This window comes from Doryrhamphus excisus, chromosome 17, assembly GCF_030265055.1.
Source record: "Doryrhamphus excisus isolate RoL2022-K1 chromosome 17, RoL_Dexc_1.0, whole genome shotgun sequence".
NCBI classification, from domain to species: Eukaryota; Metazoa; Chordata; class Actinopteri; order Syngnathiformes; family Syngnathidae; genus Doryrhamphus; species Doryrhamphus excisus.
In genome coordinates this window covers 8,563,327-8,589,588 of record NC_080482.1, presented here as the reverse complement: position 1 = coordinate 8,589,588, position 26,262 = coordinate 8,563,327, and the positions used below count along the sequence as shown (strand labels likewise).

The 26,262-nt window shown below is 39.3% G+C and overlaps 1 protein-coding gene across 3 annotated transcripts in view; it reads left to right on the top strand.

Moving 5' to 3' along the window:
- The window catches only part of erfl1 (Ets2 repressor factor like 1), a 131,299-nt gene that overhangs the window by 55,455 nt on the left and 49,582 nt on the right, over nucleotides 1–26,262 (top strand). For 2 of the 3 annotated variants that reach the window (XM_058052995.1, XM_058052996.1), the window contains 2 exons: nucleotides 1,954–2,135; nucleotides 20,433–20,564. The gene's annotated coding sequence lies outside the window, so the exon portion shown is untranslated. Of the gene's footprint in view, nucleotides 1–1,953; nucleotides 2,136–18,244; nucleotides 18,357–20,432; nucleotides 20,565–26,262 lie in introns of those variants that run through there. The other variant, XM_058052997.1, reaches the window with a different exon arrangement.

The following is a 26,262-nucleotide window of genomic DNA, read 5'->3' as shown; positions in this document are numbered from 1 at the left end:
TCGTCTTGTTTTTGGGGTCTAGATATTTATATATAAGAGGAAATGCGTCAGAAGAAAAAACTACTTTTTTTCAGTGTATTCAGCATCAGAAGAAAAAAAAATTTTTCAGTGTATTCAGCTATTTTCGAGTGTACCTCAGCAGAATCAGAGAACACTCAGCTCAATGCACTCTACAAATCACCCACTGTAACTTTAGGCTGTTTCGCCATGTAATCACCAAATTTGATACGTGACTCTACCGGACTCAGAAGCACATGTATGTAAAAGTTTAGCAGGGTTACTTAACAAACATGGCCACCATGAAGCGGAACATCTAATGAAGGGCACGGGTGAGAAACAACTACTAAGTGTCCATAATTTATTGACCGATCTCATGATTATGATGTCTCATGATTATAAAACTCCACCCTCGGCCATCTCTGTGTGGAGTTTGCATGTTCTCCCCGTGCATGCGTGGGTTTTCTCCGGGTACTCCGGTTTCCTCCCACATTCCAAAAACATGCTAGGTTAATTGGCGACTCCAAATTGTCCATAGGTATGAATGTGAGTGTGAATGGTTGTTTGTCTATATGTGCCCTGTGATTGGCTGGCGACCAGTCCAGGGTGTACCCCACCTCCGCTCGAAGACAGCTGGGATAGGCTCCAGCACCCCCGTGACCCTCATGAGGAAAAAGCGGTAGAAAATGAATGAATGAATGATTATAAAACTTTGAGGGTATCTGTATCACATTTATGCTAGTTGGTCAACATAAAGGGGCAAATTTTCAAATAAATTTAAGAATACTCCGATTGCACACATTACACTGAAAACCAAACGTTCTGATACCTGAAACCCATCGCCGCCGCCACTCAAATCCCATGATTGATTTTGATAAACTAACATGCACAGTGCTAGGAAGTCCTCTTACTTAAAAGGGGAATACAAAAGGAGGGTGTTGTTGTTGAAGAGGCCACCCCCCCAAATCAGCAATGATAAAAGTGGAACTGAAATGGGTTGCGGGGATGGAATCAAGAGAAATGAGATACACCAAATTAGACCAGATTGGCTTGATGGACTTGGATTAGAAGGAAAAGGAGGTGTATATGGTTTGGGGGCTAAGGGGGGGGGGGGGGGGGTGATTGCCAGACGGAATATGTTGGGAGGGGTGCGCGCGGGAGTGAGGGGGTTGGTGTCGGTACTTGGCAGTCTCCGGGTATCTCAGGTTCTCTCCGGCCGAGAAAGCGGTCGATATTTAATTGTTATTGCTAGCATGGAACGCACGGAAGCGGGGCTCTGTACGAAAATTTCTCATTTATTTGGTATTCTTGTTTTCTCTCCCTTTGCCTCCCCCCTCACCTCACCCGCTGCCTCTCTTTGCAAGAGAGAGGGGGGGGTTAAAAGAGGGACGCACATGGGGGTTAGGATAGGATTGAATGAGGGGGGGAAACACTGTGTCCTACTCTTCCAAGTTAAGTTTCTATCCTGTGGACAAATAAGATGAACCCTCTATCACCACCCCCCCCACCCCATGCCTCACCCCTCAACCCCCCACATGTCCAAAATGAAAAATCTGTCACTTTCATCAAACGTCCCACCGAATATTGTCTACACTCCATTCCCAGAGATCGAATCTTATTTAAGGGGACGACAGCGAGATTCGCCATCTGTTTTCAAATTTCATTCCTCCATGAACTTTATTTTCTACCTCACTTCGGACAAAATTATAACCCGATCGATCCACTCTCTCACACACACACACACACACACACACATTTACTGATCCCCTCCCTCTCGCACCCTCCCACCCGGTCCCTCCTTCTCTTACACACACACACACCCCTGCTTCTTCTTAAAGGCTTTGCTTATGTAATCCAACCCATTTTGAACACTTGAGTTGCACCGGAGACCCCCCGCCCCCTTCACTCCCTGTCTTTTCTTTTTTGCTCTGTCAACTTTTTTTTTTTTTTTTTTAGGCTCTCAAGTCAACTTTTTGCCTCATAAAGCGATGATAAACTGCTCTTGATAGGTCCCCCCCCGGTGAGTGTCGGCACGCTTTTTACAGCAGAGAGACTCTGTGTTAATTTGCCCGCATTATCATCAGTAAAAGACTTGTGAGGAAGCTGTCTGTCAAGTCCGTGATGGTACATCAGTGAAGGTAAGCACTTCACACTTTTTCTTGAAAAAAAAAAAAAAAAAAGAAATATCAATACATCTTAAAGAGGCGCAAAGTGTAAAAATATTGTACCTTAAAAGACAATTATAGAGGTAATTGTAATTGGAAGTCACTTTGTGCATGAGATTGCCGCATGAGTCAAGGGGTCGAGTGTCCTCATATGCAGCTGACCGGATTTTCAGTATTGTCACTTTAGCTTTACTGTACTGAGCAGCCAGGACAGATGCATGCGCCTATGTTGCAATAAGTTACAGTTACAGTACTCTGCATGTCACCATGACAGTCTCACCTTTGTCATTACCAGCGTCACAAAAAAAACTAAAAGAAAATTAGATGATTTCATGTGATATGTCATGCATGACAGGGGTTTGAACACTGGATTTTGGCAATATTTTACTGAAAACTGTGTGGTGTGGTGTCGTGTGTAGAAACAGCAACAAGGACATGAATGGCAAGAAAGCAAGTACGTTTCTATTTGCAATGTTACTTTTGGGTTTTGCCAGAATTGCAATAAAACCACACAAAAAAAGAAAAAAAAATGCACAATTTTGGAATTAATATTTGGGATTATTACTTTTTCACATGCTTGCTGAGCTGAGTTGTCACTGTAGTGTGAAGAAACAGTGTTTACATTTTCACCAACATTTTAAAATCCCCAAATTTTGCATTTAAAAGCCTATTTTTCTAGAAGATTTCCAGTAAGTCTTCAGAAAGTCAAGTCTTTAATCAGGTCTTTAAGTCAAGTCAGAATAAGGCAGGTCAAATTACTATAATGTTATGTTAATGTAACAATCTATTTCATTTGACAAACATGATAAATGAATTATATTCAAATATTTTGCATTTAAAAGTCTATTTTTCTTGAAAATTTCCAGTAAGTATTCAGAAAGTCAAATCTTTAATCAGGTCTTTAAGTCAAGTCTCAAGTCAGAATAAAGCAGGTCAAATTAATATAATGTTATGTTAATGTAACAATCTATTTCATTTGACAAACACGATAAATGAATTATATCCAAAACATTTGCATTTAAAAGCCTATTTTTCTTGAAAATTTCCAGTAAGTCTTCAGAAAGTCATGTCTTTAATCAGGTCTTTAAGCCAAGTCTAAAGTCAGAATAAGGCAGGTCAAATTAATATAATGTTATGTTAATGTAACAATCTATTTAATTTGACAAACACGATAAATACAGTATATCCAAATATTTTGCATTTAAAAGTCTATTTTTCTTGAAAATTTCCAGTAAGTATTCAAAAAGTCAAATCTTTAATCAGGTCTTTAAGTCAAGTCTCAAGTCAGAATAAGGAAGATCAAATTAATATAATGTTATGTTAATGTAACTATCTATTTAATTTGACAAACACGATAAATACATTTTGAATTGTCTTGTTTTTTTTTAATAACATAAGACCAAAGTGAGAAGACGTAGTTCACAGAAAAAAAGTGCTGATGTGTTTATTCTTAAACCTGATTGGACGTTCATACTGTTAAAGTGGGATTATTACTTTTTCACATGCTTGCTGAGCTGAGCTGTCACTATAGTGTGAAGAAACAGTGTTTACATTTTCACCAACATTAACGTCTTTAAGTCAAGTCTAAAGTCAGAATAAGGCAGGTCAAATTAATATAATGTTATGTTAATGTAACAATCTGTTAAATTTGACAAACGTGATACTTTATATCCAAAAAGTTTGCATTTAAAAGCCCATTTTTCTTGAAAAATTCCAGTAAGTCTTCAGAAAGTCAAGTCTGAAGTCAGAATAAGGCAGGTCAAATTAATATTATGTTATGTTAATGTAACAATCTATTTAATTTGACAAACACGATAAATACATTATATCCCAAAAATTTTGCATTTAAAAGCCTATTTTTCTTGAAAATATCCAGTCAAGTCTTTAATCAGGTTTTTAAGTCAAGTCAGAATAAGATCAAATTAATATGTTATGTTAATGTAACAATCTATTTAATTTGACAAACACGATAAGACCAGTGTGAGAAGATGTCGTTCACAAAAAAAACAAGTCCTGACATGTTTATTCTTAAACCTGATTGAACGTTCATACTGTTAAAGTGTATTCGTTTTTCATACATTTCGATTGTCGTCTGACCTTTTGGAATGGAAAGTAATCAAAGTTCTTTACTCTGCTTTCGTAGTGAATTTGACTCACTTTTAAGGTCTCACAATCAATACCAAATTGCCTTTTTCAAACCTTCCTTGTAAGAACCTTTGCTATTGATGCAGATTTTATGTTCATCGATATGAATCATTTTTGCGCTCGTCCCGGCCACGTGATTTTCCCCACAATTTTGTATATGAATGAAGACACTGCGAGGGAGCATCCTTTTCATTGATTAGGCATTACCCACAACACACCTCGGACGCCTACAGCCACTTGTTTGCTTTTGGGAACTGCTGAAACGATTGCTGAACGCGGGAGCCAATATTTATAGAGGCTTTAACAAGTTCATTATAGTCATTTGGGGGGCAGTTCCATCGGGGGATTAAGGACTCATAAAGGGCCCGGCGGCGGAGTTGGTCGTCATCCGCTGAGCATGTCACGGTACAGTCAATAGCTCCAGTCCATTCCTCATGTGCTTTATGGATACGCTGACTTTTATAGCTGCTATGGGGCTTCGGAATAGAAGCATTAGCGGATACAAAGGGCAAGAAGCTCCATTTTGTACGCAGTCATCATGGGTGACATTATGTTAAGACCGTTGGAGCCACTTGAGGATTTTTGGTTGAAGACACTTGTTGTGTTTAGTCGAATAGTGAATGTCTTCAGTTAAGATTGATGTTTTTTCTCAATGAACCACATCTCCATCAGTGCTGGTACCACTCATGCGGCCTCAGACCGTGACCCATTATCATGCTTGACACGTTTATCCTGGTACCCACTTGTGTTGCCAGTTACTTAGACAATAATGACTGTGTCTTGAGTCATTTATAGTGGATAGTACATCAACACTTATACAGTCGTGCTTTGTTTATAAGTGAATTTCTACAAAGCGGGATTAGGTATGAATGATTAGATCAGGGGTCTCAAACACTAGTTTGAGGCCCCCGCCTTGATATGAAAGTTTAATGTTAGTGCGGCCCGCGCAAGTTTTGATATGGATGCTGTATGGTATCATGTACCCAGAAAAAATTATTACATTTGATTAATGTTCATGTTAAAGGTTAAATTACTGTTAATAGTTATCCTCCCTATCCATGTGGAAGTGGTAAGTTTTTGGCTATTTAAGTTTAAAGGAAATAACTTGAAGGCTATTGTTCAGGTGGCTAGCTCTCCAGTTTGCGAGTTAGCATGTCTCAAGACCATGCAGTTGCGCAATATGTTGTAAATAAAAAGAGTATAAATGTGACTATAGTCGTGTTTTGTCATGTCTACAGGGCTCTAATAATGCGTTGTTAATTTTAATCTGAAAAAAATAATTTGTCTACCCACCAACTATATGTGGTTTCTTAAGTTTTTATTATTTGCCGTTTTATTATTATTATTATTATATTTATTTATTACTGATTGATTGATTTTCTTTATTCTTGATTTGTTTATTTATTTTGTGCAGAAAAATAAAAATTAAGATATTTGAGAACAGTGGAATGTTTTATCAGAGCTTTTATTGTAGCAAATCGGAACCAAAGCACTGAAAAAGTTTGTATATTTTTCTGTTTTTAATAAATGCGTTTTTTTGTTGTTTTTTTTTTGAAAACCTGATGCGGCCCAGCCTTGCCCAGACCCTAGCTCCAGTGGCCCCCAGGTAAATTGAGTTTGAGACCCCTGGATTAGATCATAGAAAACCTGTTTATTACTTTTTAAATACTATTTTTTATCATTATTAGAGAGCCATAAACATGAGATACCATCATAAAACTGCCTTTACACTTGTATTATTCTTTGTTTACAACACATTGCTCAACTGTAATGCTCAGGCTATAGGATCACTGCTTTAAACATGGCATGCCACCAAGCTAACTAGTTAGCTTGAAATTTATTCATTCTAAACTTAAGGGTTTCAAACAGAGTGGGGAAGAAGGACAAAAAACGTACCACTTCCACACCGAATGGGAGAACTTATTACTTACTATGTCATGTCAGACATGCCGTAGCTGACTCCATGCTGTGTGAAGGATCGAGTGTAATTGAACTAATAGTACCATGTAATGGAGGGTCATTTATGAAATCATTTTCATTAGATATGGGTATCTTTGTGGGCTGTACGTTGGCGAGCGGTTTGCACAGAGGCCTCACAGCTAGGAGGCCCAAGTTCAATTCCACTTCACCCATCTCTGTGTGGAGTTTGCATGTTCTCCCCGTGCATGTGTGGGTTTTTTCCGGGTACTCCGGTTTCCTCCCACATTCCAAAAACATGCTCGGTTAATTGGCGACTCCAAATTGTCCATAGGTATGAATGTGAGTGTGAATGGTTGTTTGTCTATATGTGCCCTGTGATTGGCTGGCCACCAGTCCAGGGTGTACCCCGCCTCTCGCCCGAAGACAGCTGGGATAGGCTCCAGCACCCCCCGCGACCCTCGTGAGGAAAAAGCGGTAGAAAATGAATGAATGAATGATCTTTATACTATTACCCAATTCCCATTGCATTCACTGCCGCTTTCTTTTTCCATGTCGATGTTTTTGAGTCACTGACCGCTCTCTCACTCCTTCGTTTTCCCGACTTGGTATCCCACTTAACCCCATATTTCACAGCTGAACTACAGCTAATTTCCCCCTCAAGCCCTCATCAAAGTCCCCCTCTCCGAACAGCGCTCCCTATACCGCCGGAGCACGCTTAATTACACACAATTAAAGCCCAACGCTAACGAGAAAATTGCTCTGTTATGAAATGACTTCAAAAGGACTGGAGTAAGTAGAATGGATTGGACGGGGGGGGAAAGTTGTGCGGTAGTATGGCCGCGGGTGGCGGGGAAGAACCCCTGGAGCGATGTCTCAATGGAAGGGAGTGAGTAAACAATCCTCCAGCAATACCTGAAGATGTAGACCATTATATTCAGTGGTGCCACTTGAAGTGCACGTGTGTTCTTTTTAGTAATGGAGGAGTAGATCTCTGGAAGCTGTGTAGTTTAGCTTCAGTTGTAGTAAAGTTTTGAAGTTTTTCCTCAAAGACTGTAGTCACATGACTGTTACTGTACTAGTGCTGTATGTTATTCCCCCATATACTTTACGTAGATTGTCCCCTGTTGTGCAAAAGTGACTTTGATGATGTTCTGTGTGTCTGTGGAGTTTACGAACACACACCAAATGTGAAAAAACTTGTTTGCTTCACTTTTAAGAGAAGAGGCACTTTTGAAGTAAAGCATATTTCTATGACGTCATGGAGGAAGAGGCTCCCTCTTTATAGAGGACAGCTTTGTAAACATTAAAACACCTAAGCCAGGGGTTGGCAAATATTTTCACTCGCGGACCGGATTGAGTTAATGGTAATGGTTTTATTTCATTTGAACATGCATCAGATTCCAATTGAATGCATCACATAATCAGTTCACAGTTCCCCATGTCCAAAAGGAGTAGGAAGAAGCAAAGCTTATTAAATCCTACCCCTCCATCTGGTACTTTTACAATCAGTAACTGTTACATTTGTTCACTTCCTGCTTTCCTAATATAGTTTAAGTTTTGTTTTTGTTTTTTTTATTTTTTATTTTTAACACAATTGTCCGAGGGGGCCAGAACATATATTTAACACACACACACACACACACTATTTTATGTTTATAATTTTCCTTTGATTATTGGTCTAATTTTATCTGTAAAAGTGTTATACTATGAGCTGTATGTTTAAACATCAGCACTTTAAACATCAAAACACATCAAATTATGTAATTTAATTTTACAGTTTTGTCTTTTTTTTTTTACTAAATAAGACATCTGACCTGCAAGTCATGTTGCCAGTTTGTACTATGTTAAAAGTTGAAATCCGGGCCGGATTCAAGCGCTTGGTGGGCCGCATGTGGCCCCCGGACCGCAGTTTGCCCACCCCTGACCTAAGCAGTCTTTGTAAGCTTTGTCAGCTTCAGATACGGAAGCTGTTTTTCTTTCGATGTTTGTTAGAATCCGGCTGTAATGTTAGCAACGTAGCTCACACGCTGTATGTCTTACACTCCATTGTTGGCTTCATGAGCTCAAGCAGTTATGAAAGTAGTAAAACCCGAACAAAAGAATTAATCTGTATAAAGCGCAGTGATAATACATTATTTAAAAAGTGCTATGATATCCAGTCATAAAATACAGAAAAATCTCAACGTGTCGATAAGTACAAGCACATTCTCATCTGCGTTGAGGCGCCAATCGATCTCAAACACTTTATTCACCAAACATGGACAAATGAAAGCAGAACAATCAGAGTGGGCACACAGCAGCTGCAGGAAAAATGTTGCAAAAAACATTTTGTAGCATTTTCGGTCATGTTTACACTAAAAATAAATATGAATCTCATGTATACATTTACATGGTTGTAATGTAATACAATGAAATACTAGTCTAAAGTATAGCCTTTTTTTCCAAAATCATGTATTTTTACCTTATTTAAGTTTTGTTACAATGTCAGACAGGTGCTAATTCATCAATATGTTTATTATTTTGGTTGTGCCTTATTGTTTTCCTGTTAAAGGTAATCTAATTCATTACTATTTTAAATGTTACAACGCTATTACTACCATCCGGACAGAGGTAACTTTTTTTTTTTTTTTGACACTTGGGTTCCTTTTTAAATACAAAAAAATCCTCTAAAAACAGTAACATCAGTGAATCCCATGGCCATTTAAAGGGTTAAACTTATTATTATTATTATTATTATTTTTAATGTATTTTTCTCTACTCTTTAAGACAGGTTCAGTGTTGAGTTTTAGCTTGTTGTGGGCTATATTGTGTTATACTGTGTTATTGTTCTTGTTATTATTATTGTTGTTATTATTATTATTATGCCTGTTGTGAGATAATTTAAACCTGCCATAGAAGTCTGGTGTGGGCTCACCCAACATTTTTATTTTTTTTAGGGTTAAAATTATTTTTTAAAATAATTAAAATTGTAATTTTGATTGCGATTCCTCCCACATTCCAAAAACATGCTAGGTTAATTGGCGACTCCAAATTGTCCATAGGTATGAATGTGAGTGTGAATGGTTGTTTGTCTCTATGTGCCCTGTGATTGGCTGGTGACCAGTCCAGGGTGTACCCCGCCTCTCGCCTGAAGACAGCTGGGATAGGCTCCAGCACCCCCCGCAACCATCGTGAGGAAAAAGCGGTAGAAAAAGAATGAATGAATTAATGTTTTTATTGGATCATGATGGGGCTGCACAGTAGTCGTGTGGTTAGCGCACAGACCTCACAGCTAGGAAACCCGGATTCAATTCCACCCTCAGCCATCTCTGTGTGGAGTTTGCATGTGTGGGTTTCCTCCCACATTCCAAAAACATGCTAGGTTAATTGGTGACACCAAATTGTCCATAGGTATGAATGTGAGTGTGAATGGTTGTTTGTCTATATGTGCCCTGTGATTGGCTGGCGACCAGTCCAGGGTGCACCCCACCTCTCGCCCGAAGACAGCTGGGATAGGCTCCAGCACCCCCTGCAACCCTTGTGAGGATAAGTGGTATAAAATGAATGAATGAATGGAGTCTACATGACTACAAACCCTGGTTCCTGTGTCCACCCAGGAATTAGACCTGCCCTTTCAACCCCCAAACCCCCACCTCTGCTTAAACTCCCAATCAAATCTACAGCACGGCGAAATGAAATAAATAAACCCTAATTTTGATTATTTGCGTCCACTTTGCACCACAATAAGAGCAGCGTAAGAAGAGCATAACAGTGCCGCTAATAAGTGCGGAGGCTACAGTGATAACAATTAGATTTGATTTCATTTGAGAATGCCTCCACAGCTGCTCCCCCGCTCGCCCCCTTAACCCCCAAGCCTCCGCCTCCATCCTTTCCCCTCCCTCCTCTCCCCCCCTAGATTAAAGTGGGTGTGTTAATTCCGCGGTGTAGCGATCGAACGGCTCTGGCAACAATGGGAAATGGGCTATTGATCAGAACAGCTCAGATTAAGACTAGGCAGTGGAGCTCTTTCTTGCTTTCTTTCCCTTCATTTTCTCTCCATTTCCCACCTTCTTCTTCCTGTCTTCCTGTCTGTCCTGCTTGTGTCACCCCCCCTCTTTCTACCACAAACCCCACCAATCACCCCCCCCCTCTTTCTCTTACAAAGAAGAAAGCATCTTGAAGAAGACTCAAAAGACTCTATGAAGATTTCCTTGTCTGTCCTTAGTGTCCTTCCTTGCTCTATCTAATAAACAAAGGACCGCATGGCGGCCATCGTCCTTTTAACACTTCACTCTGCCTCTATTGGACATCCCTTCACGTGAGATGCTATATCAATCCGTCACATGAGCCTTGCGTGGTTCGCATACCCCCCCCCCCACCTCCCCCAAATAAAAACGCACAGCCGTCAAAACGCGGCCCGGCGTGCCAAAATTAGCTGTCACGATCAGGCCCCGGGACAGAAAGACATTGGATTTGCATCGAATGGACATAAAAGCCGCCAAATGTGAGGAGACAGCAAATCTATACGGTGAAAAGTGAGCTAAGAATCCTCGCCTCTACTTATATTAATTAACTCAGTCAATGGGGATGTGATAGGTCAGTTATTCATCCTCTTCCACCGAGCCTGCCCACTCTGTCCACATAGTCCTACCAAGGTGTCTCTCTTACACACACACACACACACACACACAAGCACGCCATCAAACACGAAAACCATTGCTTAGAGGTTACTGGCATGTTTCACTGTGTCTCAACCTGCTTTGGCTTTTTTTTTTATTATAAAGATCACACACACACACACACACACACACACACCAGTGATCACATCAATATCGCCATGACCCTCAGGGGACTTGGAGTATCGGCATTCCCTGCTGACTGTATGACGTTCCTCAACACACACATATGTATCTGTCCATTCCATGAAGCTTAGGTTTGGATAGATGCTTTGTGCGAGTATGGGGGGAAAAAAAACTCCTTCGGCATTTTCTATGCCACTTATCCTTACTAGAGTTGTGGAAGTATGCTGGAGCAAGCTGACTTGGCAGGGTAGACCCTGGACAGGTCACCAGCCAATCACAGGGGTCATGGTCATAAGTTATGTAAAATATTACCTAAGCCAATGTTAGCAGACGTATATGTCACAGTAGTCCTTGCATGAGTACTCAACCCATTAGTCTGTTTATATTACCGTATTTTCCGGACAATAAGTCACACTTTTTTTCATAGGTTGGCTGTTCCTGCGACTTATACTCCAGAGCGACTTATAAATGAAAAAAACAGTAAAAACTGTAAATGAAAAAAACTTTATTTTTTGTGTAGCTGAACGCGAACATTCCCCGCTTAAATTATCAATAAGGGTTATAGCTTTCAGCCAAAAGAATTCACTGCATTTGCATCAGGAATAAAATACAGTATAAAATATTACCTAGGCCAATGTTAGCAGACGTATATGTCACAGTAGTCCTTGCATGAGTACTCAACCCATTAGTCTGTTTATATTACTGTATTTTCTGGACTGTAAGTCGCACTTTTTTTCATTTTTTGCTGTTCCTGCGACTTATACTCCAGAGCGACTTGTAAAGGAAAAAACTGTTTATGTTACATAAACACTGGACACTTTTTCTGTTCATGTTTATTTTTTGTGTAGCTGAATAACCATTGTGTTAGCATATCTTACACCTATTCAGTCTGTTTTCTATTATTTTATTAATGTTAGAACTTGCCTTCCAAGAGGACGTAATGTCTGTTTTGGTCAAGTACTTTCTAAAATAAATTACCTGCAAAAAATGTGACTTATTTATGTTTTTTTTCTATGTTTTTCTAAATGATGCATTTTTGGCCTTGTGCGACTTATACTCCGGAGCGACTTATTGTCCAGAAAATATGGTATATATGTGGTTCTTAACTGGTTTGGCCGCTGGACTCGCCATAACCCCTTCATGACAGGGAGGCCAGGACAAAGGGAAAACCCTCACTAGTTGTGAGGAGCGGATCGCCCAGGCGTCTCGAGCTGTACCGTTGGGTTGCACACTACGGCCCTTTACTCCTCTCTTCCTGGCATCTCTATGGGGGGTTTCCATGTTCTCCCGGGTACTCCGGTTTCCTCCCACATTCCAAAAACATGCTAGGTTAATTGGCGACTCCAAATTGTCCATAGGTATGAATGTGAGTGTGAATGGTTGTTTGTCTATATGTGCCCTGTGATTGGCTGGCGTCCAGTCCAGGATGTACCCCGCCTCTCGCCCGAAGACAGCTGGGATAGGCTCCATCACCCCTGTCTATATGTGTCATGCGACTGGCAAAGACAGCTGGGATAGGCTCCAGCTAGTGAGGATAAGCAGCATAGAAAATGAATGGAGTTTAAATTTAAGGTTGTGCAAAATACAGTGGTACCTCAGTTAACGTCCGCCCTGGTTAACATGTTTTTTTGTTCAACATCCAAAATGTTGTCTTGGCTTGCGTTCACTTGCTTATCTAGCATCGAAAATACAATTCGGTTTGTTTACACCATGATCATGGATTGTGTGCTGAAGACAAAATCTTGTGATACTTGCATGTGATGTCACAATGCATTGTGGGGCCACAGGCAGCATTTTAGCACAACAGGATTTATTTATATCAGATTTGCTGCACAAGCCAGAGATTCATGATGTAACAAAATACATGGACCGCATAGAAGAAAATTGAGGCAGGCGATCGTACCGAGACAAGTGTGTAAGTCTATCAACCGGCGGCGCATCGAGAGTGACACACTGTGTTTCTGTCAGTTTCATTTTACATCCAAAACACTCATTTTTGGTAGCAACAACACATAAGCATTCAAAGTTACCGTATCATGTTCACGGCATCCGTAGGTAAACATAGTGCTTGTCACCAAGCACCTTGTAAGGCATCCTCGCCGGCGCAGTGGTTGTTGTTGTTGTTTTTTTTTTTTTTTCATTTACAATATTAAACGGCGTGGTACATGTTTATTATTTCTACAAAGTTGATACAAAACAAAAAAATATAAAAAAAAAAAAAAAACTGTAAAAAATATGTTAAATGTTCAGTTGTCCATTCATTTGTCATTAGTAATTTTCTGCATGTAAAATTATTGTTTGGGGAAAAAAAATGTTAACAATTTAGGGTTTCGGGAAGTAATTAATTCGGTTTACATTATTTTCTATTGGGAAAATTTGCTTTGGTTAGAGTCCATTTTGGTTTGAGTCAGACCTTCTGGAATTGATTAATGATGTTAACCAAGGCATCACTGTAATCATATTTCAAGAACAATATTTTGGTGAAATTATTGTTACAAAGAGTGTCTGTAAAGGTTTTCTGTTCTTTTCTAGCTCATGTTTGGTCTTTACTTGCTCGCTGAGCACACAGATAACAGGTTCTCAGTAAGAACTCTGAGAGTAATAACCATTTCAGAGTGTTTACTTTGAAGCACTGTAAAAGTGATTTATTAAAATTATTTCTCTGTGACCGTCAACATATGAAATGCATTTTAATATATGCGCTAGCTCGATGCTAACTTACATTGAAAATCTCATGTATGCTAGTGATTAGCATTAGAGATTTTACATGGTGATTTTGAATACCTCCAAATATGACAATTAAATAGACAACTAAGGTGTACATTGCCGTTAAACAATTTTTGTTGTTCCTTAACGTAAATTGTTACGCATGTACACAACACATAAAACTATTAAAATTTTTAGCTAACCTACAAAGTGTAAAGTGATCTCTCGTTTATGACGGTTAACTGGTTCCAGATCCGACTGTGATAATTGAATTCCCAGGAAGTTTACCTTCTTTATAAATGGAATATTTTCATAGACAACCTATTTACGACCTTCGGAATGCAGGTTTTAACATTATTAGAGCCCTTCAAACATTAAATAACATCCCTATAGTCACATTTACACTCATATTATCTGACTTAGTAGATGTAATCAGAGAAAATAAGCCATTTAATACATAAATAAAACTTGCGTGTGTCCGAACATGTGGACAAAAATTGACGTCAGGAGATCAGATTTGAGTTTTAGCTGGATACGGCTACGACAGTAGCCCGTGTTGTATTTATGATGATGATTATTGTGCCTGTTGTGAGATCATTCAAGCCTGTTTTTTGGCGATCAAGTCTGATGTTTGTTTGCCTCATTACTGACACCAATGTCGAATACTACATAGCATTACGTATTTGAATGCATCTTCTGAATGTCTTGTATTGGTACGTTAATTCATTTGGTGCTTGTTTGCTTCACCGAATGACACTTGGTGACTTTTGCAAGATTTGCGGACTTCTTAAGTGACGTACCATGCATGACAGCAGTTCAAGCTCCAAATTTGATTTTGGATGCACATTTTTCCCTCAAAATTATGACCTTCTAATTTGGTTTTGCAACAAAAAAATATGGCAAGATTTTGATTTCACTCTTGTATTGAACCTCATGAAATTGCTCAGGTGTAGCTAATGGAGTATCCATTGAGTGTATATATATAGATACTGTCTTAACAGCTGACCACGTTGTTACCGATCGTAACCTTTTCCACTAAATGGAAAGACATTTGAACGACTTGTATCCTACTGAATTCTATAGCTTGGTACTTGAATCAAAGAACCACCAGAGTCCAGCAGTCTTTCTTTGCTATCTTGCACTCCCTTCAACTCTTTCACCTGTTGTTCCTCTCCCCTTGATCTCCTTGTCATATAGACTCCAGCTCTCTGCACTCCATTGGTTTACCTAATCGATTATCAAGCCGCTGATTAGAGATCAATTAAATAATTAAAGCGCGTTAAGAGCAGGGTCGATAGGGGTGCTCCGAGTTGAAGAATCAAGGCTCGCTCCATCATAATATGGACGCTGCGGCACTAAAACCAAACAAACTTATTGACCATCGCCGTGAATCTTGTGTGAAAGCCAAACCTGAAACCACGATAGGTCTTGACCTCTTGTTAGCACACGTTAAGGGTTTTCCTAAGAACAGATGCTTGTTTGATGTTACTGTTGGGATCAACTGACGTTTTTAGAAGGATGAAGCCTCCATCTGTCTTAGGTGGTATCAAGTTCTTCATCATCTTAGAGTCACTGCTACTCATCACCAAGTGGCTAATTGCAGTTTACTAAGCAGTTTATCCGTTTTTTTGCAGATTAATATTGAACTTTTATTAATGACCTATTCTTAGTGGGTCTTCTAAGTCCTGATATGTAGACCCAGGTCCTTACAAAGTGCAGTCGACAAAGGCTTATTCAAAATTGGTAACTTTCAGTCCGGAATGAGTCTTCTGAACTGCGGTTGAACCCATTGACCGATCAGAGAAATCAATTCTGGTATTGTCTGTAGTTGGTCTTCTTCTTTTGGGGACATAAACCGATACAACCTTCCAGTTCTTAGGTCCTTATTAATCGAAACCCTGCTCCCCCCCCATGTAATGACTTGGTACTTTAGTAATGTGTCAACAAACAAATTTGAATTGTTCAAAATTGGTACCTCAATTTAGGATATTGTTTGTCTTCTGAGGTTTTTCAGTTCGTACACAACAATGGGGCCTCATAGAGAAAAATGAAAAGATGAATATGTTATAACTTTTTCCCCAACATAGATTTTTTTAAATCTTTTTGTTTCTCATAATATCATGACTTTTAAAAAAGGTTTAATATTTCAGCTCCATGCTACAAAAATGACTGAATTTTTCTTCATAATATTTTATTATTCTAATAAAATTGTGACTTTTTCCTCTTTAGAATATGACTGGTATTTAGTTTTATATATTTTTGCAAATTGTGATTGATTGTTTTGTGGGTGTATGCCAACAAAACTATGTAAAAAAATATGTTAAATGTTCAATTGTCCATTCATTTGTAATTTTCTGCATTTAAAATTGTCTGAAAAAAATGTTTTTTGTTAACAATTGTGGGTTTCTGGAAATAATTAATTGGGTTTACATTATTTTCTATTGGAAAATTTGTTTTGGTTAGAGTCCATTTTGGTTTGAGTCAGACCTTCTGGAATTGATTAATGATGTTAACCAAGGCATCGCTATAATCACATTCGTGGATTTTTTTTCAAACTATTTCAACTCTCCTTTGGTCTGTTTTGTTCTCATGATTTTGACTTTATTTCCATGATATTTTGACTTTATTCGCATAGTATTTTGACTTTATTCTCAACAACTTTCTCATCAACTTTCCACAACCAAAATGTACAGTTTTATATTCTTTTGTTTATTTTTCATGAAATTATAACTTTTCTTTAAAAATTGCCACATGCCAATTAAAAAAAAAAGTCACCAATGGCTGCCCTAAAGACCAAAGACTTTGACAGAAGTCAACTTTTGTGTTTCTAACACATTTACCATACCACATCATGAGCCACTGCTGTGTCAAGTAATATGTTAAGAAATCAAAAGTTTTTTCAAAAATCGGTACCTCCTTTTTAGCATTTAGTATCTCCTCTGAACTTGGGTTTCTACAACTTTCTGGCCCCTATGCCACAAAAACATTGAGATCAGTCCTCATTGACTTGAACCCAAGTTGCCACGTTTAACTACACTTTGGTAGTGCGTTACCAAACTATCTTTGAACATATTAGAAATTAGTCTATGAAATGACTCTTCTAATTCCTCAATCCCAAAACTTTGATCCAAGTCTTTATTGACTCACTGAGTCACTGCTGACATTAACGACTAAATCTGTTTTAGAAGACTGCAGTAATTGTGAAATAAATTACCGTTGAATGAATGTCTTGTAATGACTATTTAGAATGTCGTTGGTTTTTCTATACTGTTTGGTCTTAGTGATCCTTGAACATTGTGGACCTAAAATCAAGTCCTGTTGGCCACGAATTATATGACTTTCATTCATTCATTTTCTACCGCTTATCCTCATAAGAGTCGCAGGGGTTGCTGGAGCCTATCCCAGCTGTCTTCGGGCGAGAGGCGGGGTACACCCTGGACTGGTGGCCAGCCAATCACAAGGCACATATAGACAAACAACCATTCACACTCGCATTCATACCTATGGACAATTTGGAGTCACCAATTAACCTAGCATGTTTTTGGAATGTGGGAGGAAACCGGAGTACCCGGAGAAAACCCACGCATGCACGGGGAGAACATGCAAACTCCACACGGAGATGGCCGAGGATGGAATTGAACTCGGGTTTCCTAGATGTGTGGCATGCGCGCTAACCACTAATTTGCTGTGCAGCCGAAATTAATTCATTATTAATTAATTACATTAATTCATTTTTTTCTACCGCTTATCTTCGTGAGAGTCACGGGGATGCTGGAGCCTATCCCAGCTGTCTTTGGGTGAGAGGCGGGGTACACCCTGGACTGGTCGCCAGCCAATCACAGGGCACATATAGACAAACAACCATTCACACTCACATTCATACCTATGGACAATTTGGAGTCGTTAATTAACCTAGCATGTTTTTGGAATGTGGGAGGAAACCTGAGTACCGGAATCAAACTCGGGTCTCCTAGCTGTGAGGCCTGCACGCTAACCACTTTTACACCATGTAGCCCTTGTGTGACTTAAATCATGATATTATTGATTTGTGCACGTGTACAGTATGTGTATAAATACAGTGTATAGTTTTGGGTTCCTGTTCTGGTCACTTTTAGAGGAAAGTCCGGACTGTTCAGGTCCCAGAAGTGTACTTTGACTCCTTGGTGCTTGGTGGGAGGATAGGGGGGACTCGTGTGGTCTTAAGAGAACACAAAAGCACCATCACACCTCTTTCTCCTTGTCTTACACACACACATACACGCGCGCGCACAGGCCTCATATATGAGACACAGGAGCGGAAACGGGTCGAATCCTACTTCAAATTCTCCTTCCTCTCGGCTTGTCGACCGGGGAAAACAAACCGACCCGAGGCACTGCGAATGGGGATTTATTAATTAACTACACACACACACACACACACACACACTCCAGAGAAAAAGAGAGAGAGAGAAATCCTCCTCCCTCCTTCCCTCCCTCCCTCCCTCCCACCTCCGTGCGTCCCTCTCCGCCTGCCTGTGCTGTGTTCCCGGGGTTCAGGTTGGAAGAGTGTTACCTCTCTGCTCGCTGGCTCGGCGCGCGCGTTTGGATAGACTGACAGCTTTACGTACGCTCCCTAAAAAAAAAACACCCCAACAGAAACAAGGTATGTTTGCTGATGCTTCATATCCTCATTTTATTTCTTCCTCGTTTTTTTACTTCTCTTCTGTATTTTGGCGTGACATACAAAGTTCCCGAGTGACTTGAAGTAGACATTGACACGTGTTTTGTATGTTTTCTATTGTATTGTCTTCCATTTTGGGTTTTTTAACACTTTTCATGAGATGGTAATACAACTTAAAAAGTTGAGCCGTGCGTCGTTTATGAACGATTGCTCTAATTCGGACGTTTGCATATTTCAAGTTTTTCAGAAATTTCAGAATTCAGAAATACATATCTAACACCAGTAGTATAATTAGTAGTATAATTTTTTGGACATGTTCCCGTTTAGGAGTATAAAAGGGTGCGCTGGTTGAGCTGTCGGCGTTGGCCCGGATTAGCCTCTTTAAGTGTCTCTATTTGTTCAAGCACTCACCTCCATCAGTCAATTAAACATGCTCTCTCTCTCTCTCTGTCACACACACACACACACGGCGTTTAATATGTGTGTGTGTGTTACAGTCGTGGTTGTATATTTTAAGTCTTCATCGAATATTTTTTTTAATCAATTATTTCTGCTTTTCCTTGCAGGAATATGAAATGTGTTTGCGTTTGGATTCTTTTATCTTTTTCATACGTACCAATTTGGGTGCTGCGTTCACGCACTCAAGGTGTACTCCTCCCGTCAATGATTTGTGGCGGTATATGTTGCAGATAAACAGTGTTTGTCAATCAATACATGCATGTAACTATTGCAGATTATAGAGGGCGATCAATGGATACACACCCGTGTTGTTGATGCCCCCCCTTGAGTCCCCCCCCTTACCACCACCACCATTGCATGCCGTCAATGAATGCAACTTTGCGCAGCATCAGAGTGCTTCAAAGAAAGTTTGAAAGTGTGTTTTTGTCAACTCGCTACGCTAAAAATGTACATTTTTTAAAGAAAAGGAGCTTAATATTTATGTTTTGTCATTAAATTGCAATTAAATTACGTGACAACCGTAATATTACTTTATCACTGTCACTATAATAAATACTTATTATTATTATATAATGTTTACATACAAATTTCGTTCCTTTAAAAGAGGCACCCTTTGGTGGAATTTCTAATTATAATTATAATTCAATTTCAAAATTAATTATCAATCATTACAAATTATGAATAGTATAAAATAAGCAGGCATACACGTTTATCTATAATATAGTAGTTTAAATATAACCAATCAAATAATCATCTTTAAATCGTTTATTTATGAAGGCTGTCGCTTCAATGTCTTTTTAAAAAATTGTAATTACGTGTTTTTGATTATTATTTTAACGAATGCATGTTTGTAGCAGAGCACCGCTGTCACTCCAAAATATTATTTTTATTTTATTCTCGTGAATTGACTGAAATGGTAATCGTATATGAAAGGCATAATTATTAATATTATAGAGATTAATTTATTAAATTACATAACAAAGTTACTTGTTTTCGTTTTTATTTTACTTTTCCCCCCTGAAGGCCTCTACATTGGGTGCTCCAATTTTTTTTCTTCTTCGTTTTTTTTGTTTTAAATAAATAATTCCCCCTACCATTAATGTGTTGTCATGTGGAAAGCAAAGTCATGTGATCAAAGTGCGGCTAGTTAGTGTGGTCAATATTCTTGCCAGTGAGTCGATAAAAAGTCAGCAAAGCCTGGTCAGGGCCTCCCCGCAAAGGGCAACAACTCGCACTCTTTAAATGTTTTTTTTTCCATTAAAATAAAGCAAAATAATATTCTAACAGTGCGAAAATGTTTTATATTTTCACTATATTGCCAGATAAATCATTATAATAATTATTTAAAATGCTTCCTTACTCATAATGTAATTATTATTTCCTTAATTATTAAGTTCGAATTATTTTTAAAGCACTAATTTGTGGTTTATTAAGTGATTGTCCCAATGGGGGGTGATGACGCCACCTTAGGGTCTAATTATCGATTGATAATGCATATAACTCTAGCACCAAAATCAAACTGTGTTTGTTTGTTCTGCTATTTAAATGTATCGAATTAATTTCTGTATTATTATAATTTTTTTTGTTTGTTTTTTTTAGGGAAGAAGTTTTTGCAAAGCGAACCATCCACCACAGCGCAGCAGCGAGCCGATCCCTCGCAGCAGGCCGACAGACAGCGGTCCGGCTTCAGCCTCAGGTGCTTCTCTGAGGCGGGGCGACGCGGAGGTCCAGGTGGGTCATCTTTGTCGTTCATCGTTTCGATCCCTTCCAATTCAAATCTATATGTATTTATGTTTTTTTTAACGATTCCATACAATAATAAGTCATGAGGAAAAATTATCAGGGTGAATAGAGAAAGTGGCAATATGTGTAAAATATGCAATAATATACTACTGTAAATATCTACAATTTAAAACATTACACAGATATTTTTATGCATATAATATTGCATTTAAATTCATTTATCTTTGCTCATGAACAATATTTTCCCAATAACCAATTTAGACTTATTAAACTTACTAAAATATATAATGTGCTAGATAAGATAAGATATGCCTTTATTCGTCCCTCAGTGGGGAAATTTGCATTGCACAGCAGCAAGAGTACAGAATCAGTTAAGCAGTACAAAATACACAATATAGAAAAATAATATAAACAACCCAAGTATTAACAAATCAACAGTTTTATCCAGAGTTATATATAGTATATATATACAAATGCAGTATGCAAATAATATTAGAGATTAGATATATGACCAGTCTATACACTATGAGATCTTGGTAGAGAGTTAATATGAGGTATTATAGAAATACTTCACATAGAACTTAATATATTGCATTTAGAACCTTAATATTGCACATGGAGGTTGATCAGATATTGCACAGTCAATGGAGTCTGGAGTAACTATACTGAATATTGCACAGATGCTAGCATAGCATCCACAAATACAAAGGATTAAAATGATGTACATAATCAGAAAGCCCCCCCCCCCCCCCAAAAAAAAAAAAACTAGTGCCTGTTTATACAGTACATACTATTATTGTACTTTTTTCAGGGAACCAATAAATACTAACCAGAGTTCGGGAAAGGCTGACTCATAACGGATTTATATACCACTTCCACAATATCTAGAGGTCAACAGAAGTTATTGTCCTGGAAAAATTCCTGTGTTGCCGTACAAGTTATGTTTACTCATTTTTGGAAGTAATCATAAAAAAAACAAAAAAAAAAACCTAGAAGTACATGCATACTTGCGACTAATCAAAGGCGTCCGTGAGCCATCGCCCTCGGCCATTACCGATCAACGCCCGCAAAGGCTTCCTCCGCCCTCCCTCCTAAGTCTTCCTGTCTGATATTAGCCCCTCGGCTCGTTTTAAAATGTGCATCTCAGTATTCATTATTCACCGCTCATTACTTATTTGGCTGAGAGGGGGGGTCGGGGGGGGGGGGTCTCTCTTACTACACTTCTCTTCTCTACCTGTTACACTCCAGAGCCTGGAGGGCAAGTGAAGGACTCTCCTATCTATCGCTTATCGCTACTTGTTGTCTCCACAGCAGGCAACGACAAACTTGTACACAATGATAACAGTGGCACGTATCAATCTATCTCTGCTGTCAGAGGGAGCGCTTAGCGGGAGTGGCTCAGAGAGAGACTCGCGGGCGTGAAAGGTCACTTAATCAATGGAGCGCAATTTGACAAATCCCCCGCAACTCTTATCATCCTCGCGGGGCATTTAAGGCCCGAGGACCGGCTGAAGATTAATCCTGAAGCTTGCCGCCGCCGCAGCCGCGGAGTGCATGCCGAGGAGCACGGACAAGCATATGGGCACGCAGGGAAGATGGGTAGATTCGGGAGAGTCAAAATCCCCTTTGACACTGCATTTTTCCACCATATTTCCACGTTTCTGTATGAAAACACCTCCAAGATGGAACCTTCATGTTGCCTGTGTGTAAGGGTATTGGCGGAATAGAGGAGTGAACTTTAACCTGTTGTATTTTAAATAGGAAATCAGACGCTGGAGCTGATGTTGTCTCACCTGTGGGTTCTGTGTGAAATGAACAATGGAAATTTGACACCACTATTATTTGGATATTTGGAGGAATATTTTGTATTTTTCCACACAGGAACGTATGACTGGGAACACTTACTTGTGTAAACAAACAAAGCCAACAAAACAATAGAAGAAGAACAAACGCATGCACATAAGGTCCGTCGTTTTCGGCTTTTTCGACTTGTTTAGACTTACGATGAAGTGGATCCCAAATAATGTCGACTGGGGGTCATGCCAGTCGAAATATTCAGAATTTATGTTGTCGTTTTGGAAGTAATCCACAATCATTCACTTCTGGTCATGTGACAGATACATGGTGGTGAGGTCATAGTTTTCAAAAAGTAGTAGTTTTATTTCTCCATATTGCCATTATCCGATTTTCCCACCATGTTGTAAAAAAAAAAAAAAAATCAGGTGACTTTTTACAGGTGACTATGTTACCTGTGCTATTACTTATCTGACAAATACACTACAGTGGTGCTGTTATTAAACCATATACTACAGTATGTGGGATTGACTTGAAATTTCTTAAACAGTTCAACACCCACTGTGACTTTAAGGACTTTTGCCAAATGTATTAATTCATTCATTTTCTACTGCTTTTCCTCATGAGGATTGTGGGGGTGCTGGAGCCTATCCCAGCTGTCTTATGGGCGAGAGGCGGGGTACACCCTGGACTGGTCGCCAGCCAATCACAGGGCACATATAGACAAACAACCATTCAATTGGAAAAAAAACAAAACATTCAGAGTTATTTAAAGGGGACTTATTGTGCTCATTTTTCAGCCTTTTGTATTCTGTTGTGGACTCCTGTAGAGCAGCGACACACAATAACACAACAATCCTTGACTTTCCAAAACATTCATTCATTCATTCATTCGGGGGTTGGGGGGCTGGAGCCTATCCCAGCTGTCTTCAGTCGAGAGGCGAGGTACACCCTGGACTGGTGGCCAGCCAATCACAGGGCACATATAGACAAACAACCATTCACACTCACATTCATACCTATGGACAATTTGGAGTCACCAGTTAACCTAGCATGTTTTTGGAATGTGGGAGGAAACCGGAGTACCCGGAGAAAACCCACGCATGCATGGGGAGAACATGCAAACTCCACACAGAGATCGTTGAGGGTGGAATTGAACCCTGGTCTCCTAGCTGTGCGGTCTGTGCGCTAACCACTCGACCACCGTGCCGCCCTTTTGCCGAAAAATAACAATATTTGGAACACGACTATTTGGTTTGATTGGAAAAACATGGCCACCACCAAACCAAATGTTTTTACAGAAGCGTGGGTGGTACTTAACAACTCATTGAGCATTTGTCTAATGATTATAAAACTTTGCATATGTATATCTGTATTGCATGCAGCTGACCCAGCCTACACTCAGGTCACCCCGAGGCAAATAAACGTCTGGTTAGGACTCAGTCCTGCATCTCTAACAAACCATTACGACCATCACAAATGTCTGCTATGACTCTGATACACCACTTTTGCTGGATCTCTGTGTGAAAAACATTACTGGAAGCTGCCTAAACGGCTAATTTAAATATACCCCGTCATTATCTGTTTGCTGAATGTAGAACTTTACACAGATTTACGCCAAACTATCTTGAACTTTTGTGAAAAAAACAAGTAGTTTTTAGTGTAATCCTGCTAACAAACAGCTCCTCGCTAGAAGAAAACAAAGGTGTATGAGTGCTGGCGGTCTCCTGTGGCATGTTTAGCCAGCCTGCAGCAGAGTGCAACCAAGAGGAAAATGAGCTTTTTTTTTTTTTTTTTTTTGGTCCACCAGGTTGGCCTTCCTCTTCTTCTACCTCAGCATGGTAAACTGCAGGAGGGATTTAGAGAGGGCCACAATCACTTTGCACTTATGTGCTGCTAACCAGGATCACACACTGTGCTAAACATTACATTATTCTTTTCTTGTAAACCCCTTGAAAACTTTTTTCGGACTCTTACTGCAGTTAAGTAAACTGCAAAGTAACTTGTGTTAATATTGACATACCTGGAATGGGTTTTACATATGATGCATGGGGGGAAATGAAGTAAAAACCTTTAAATTTCAAAGCTTCTAACATTCAGAAACCCTGCAAAATTGGTGCATCGGAGACGGAATAGTACTGTAGATTTATCCGCCTGAGCTTTTCACACAAAACCCATGAAAGTGGGACATTTAGAGAATGTAATGCATGATGATGTGGTGTGACATTTAAAATATTTGTATGACAGCAGCAACAATTGCTTTCAAAACAGGGCGGGGGAAGTGAGAGTCAGGTGGTAAACATCACACTGTGGTCCTAACCTGGTCCCTAGCAGGTTATGGTCAGACTTTCTGTTTATGTTTATTTTTCATGTAGCTGAACGCTAACATTCCCCGCTTAAATTATCTATAAGGGTTATAGCTTTCAGCCAAAAGAATACGCTGCATTTGCATTAAGAATAAAATACAGTATAAAATATTACCTAAGCCAATGTTAGCAGACGTATATGTCACAGTAGTCCTTGCATGAGTACTCAACCCATTAGTCTGTTTATATTACTGTATTTTCCAGACTATAAGTCGCACTTTTTTTCATAGGTTGGCTGTTCCTGCGACTTATACTCCAGAGCGACTTATAAATGAAAAAACTGTAAAAACTGTAAATGAAAAAAACTTTTTGTGTAGCTGAAAGCTAACATTCCCCGCTTAAATTATCTATAAGGGTTATAGCTTTTAGCCAAAAGAATACGCTGCATTTGCATCAGGAATAAAATACAGTATAAAATATTACCTAAGCCAATGTTAGCAGACGTATATGTCACAGTAGTCCTTGCATGAGTACTCATCCCATTAGTCTGTTTATATTACCGTATTTTTCAGATTATTGTTAGAACTTGCCTTCCGATAATGTTTGTTTTGGTCAAGTAGTTTGTAAAAAAAATTACCCGCAAAAAATGCGACTTATGTATGGTTTTTTTTCTACCTAATTATGCATTTTTGGCCTTGTGCGACTTATATTCCGGAGCGACTTATAGTCCAGAAATTCGGTACTATATTTGCTGGTGGAATAAATACTCCGAAGCACCAATCAACTGCAACAAAACACATCAACACTGCCACCTAGTGACCACAATATGTATTTAGTATTTATTTAGCATCTTAAGCATGAAGCCTTGGTTTATTGATTCGTCGTATACCGCCTAAAAGTTATATTTCATTTTATTTAATTAGAACTTTTTCCATTCCTATCATTGCCTTTCTATGGAGTTTGTGTGGAGCCTATTTTGACTTAAACCAAAGTTAGCATATATACGGTCCCTTTGGCTATTGGTATTGGATCTCATTATCTTGTGCGGGTGAACCTAATTTCACTAACTCGGACAGAGTGGAGAGTAACAACAAACGGGTCAACGAGATTGGATGATGAAGTTTGAAAAGGCTAAGAAAGTTGTCTGAAAGGAGGAGCAAGGGTAACATGAGAGGAAGAGATACTGAACGAGATGGAAAGATGGTGGTGGGACTGGAGACAAGACAGGGATGACAGATGAAGGACGCAAGGGAGGGAAGGGAGAAAATGTGTGAGTGATGTATGAGAGAGAGAGAGAGAGGGAGTGCTTTACCAGAAGAGAGATGAAGTCAACTTGTCCTCTGGTCAGTCATTAATCCGATTTAAAGGCAATTAAGGTGAGACTGATTCCTTCCCAAGGCGAAAGGAATGGATGACGAGGGTGAGGAGAGGCGGGAATTGAGGACAAAGAGGGAATGCATGGTCGGATAAGACAGGTGCATGCTTCCAGTCTAAAACACTGCAACATCAATTCATTCATTTTCTATGCCGCTTATCCTCACTAGGGTGGCCCGGGGTATGCTGGAGCCTATCCCAGCTGACTGCAG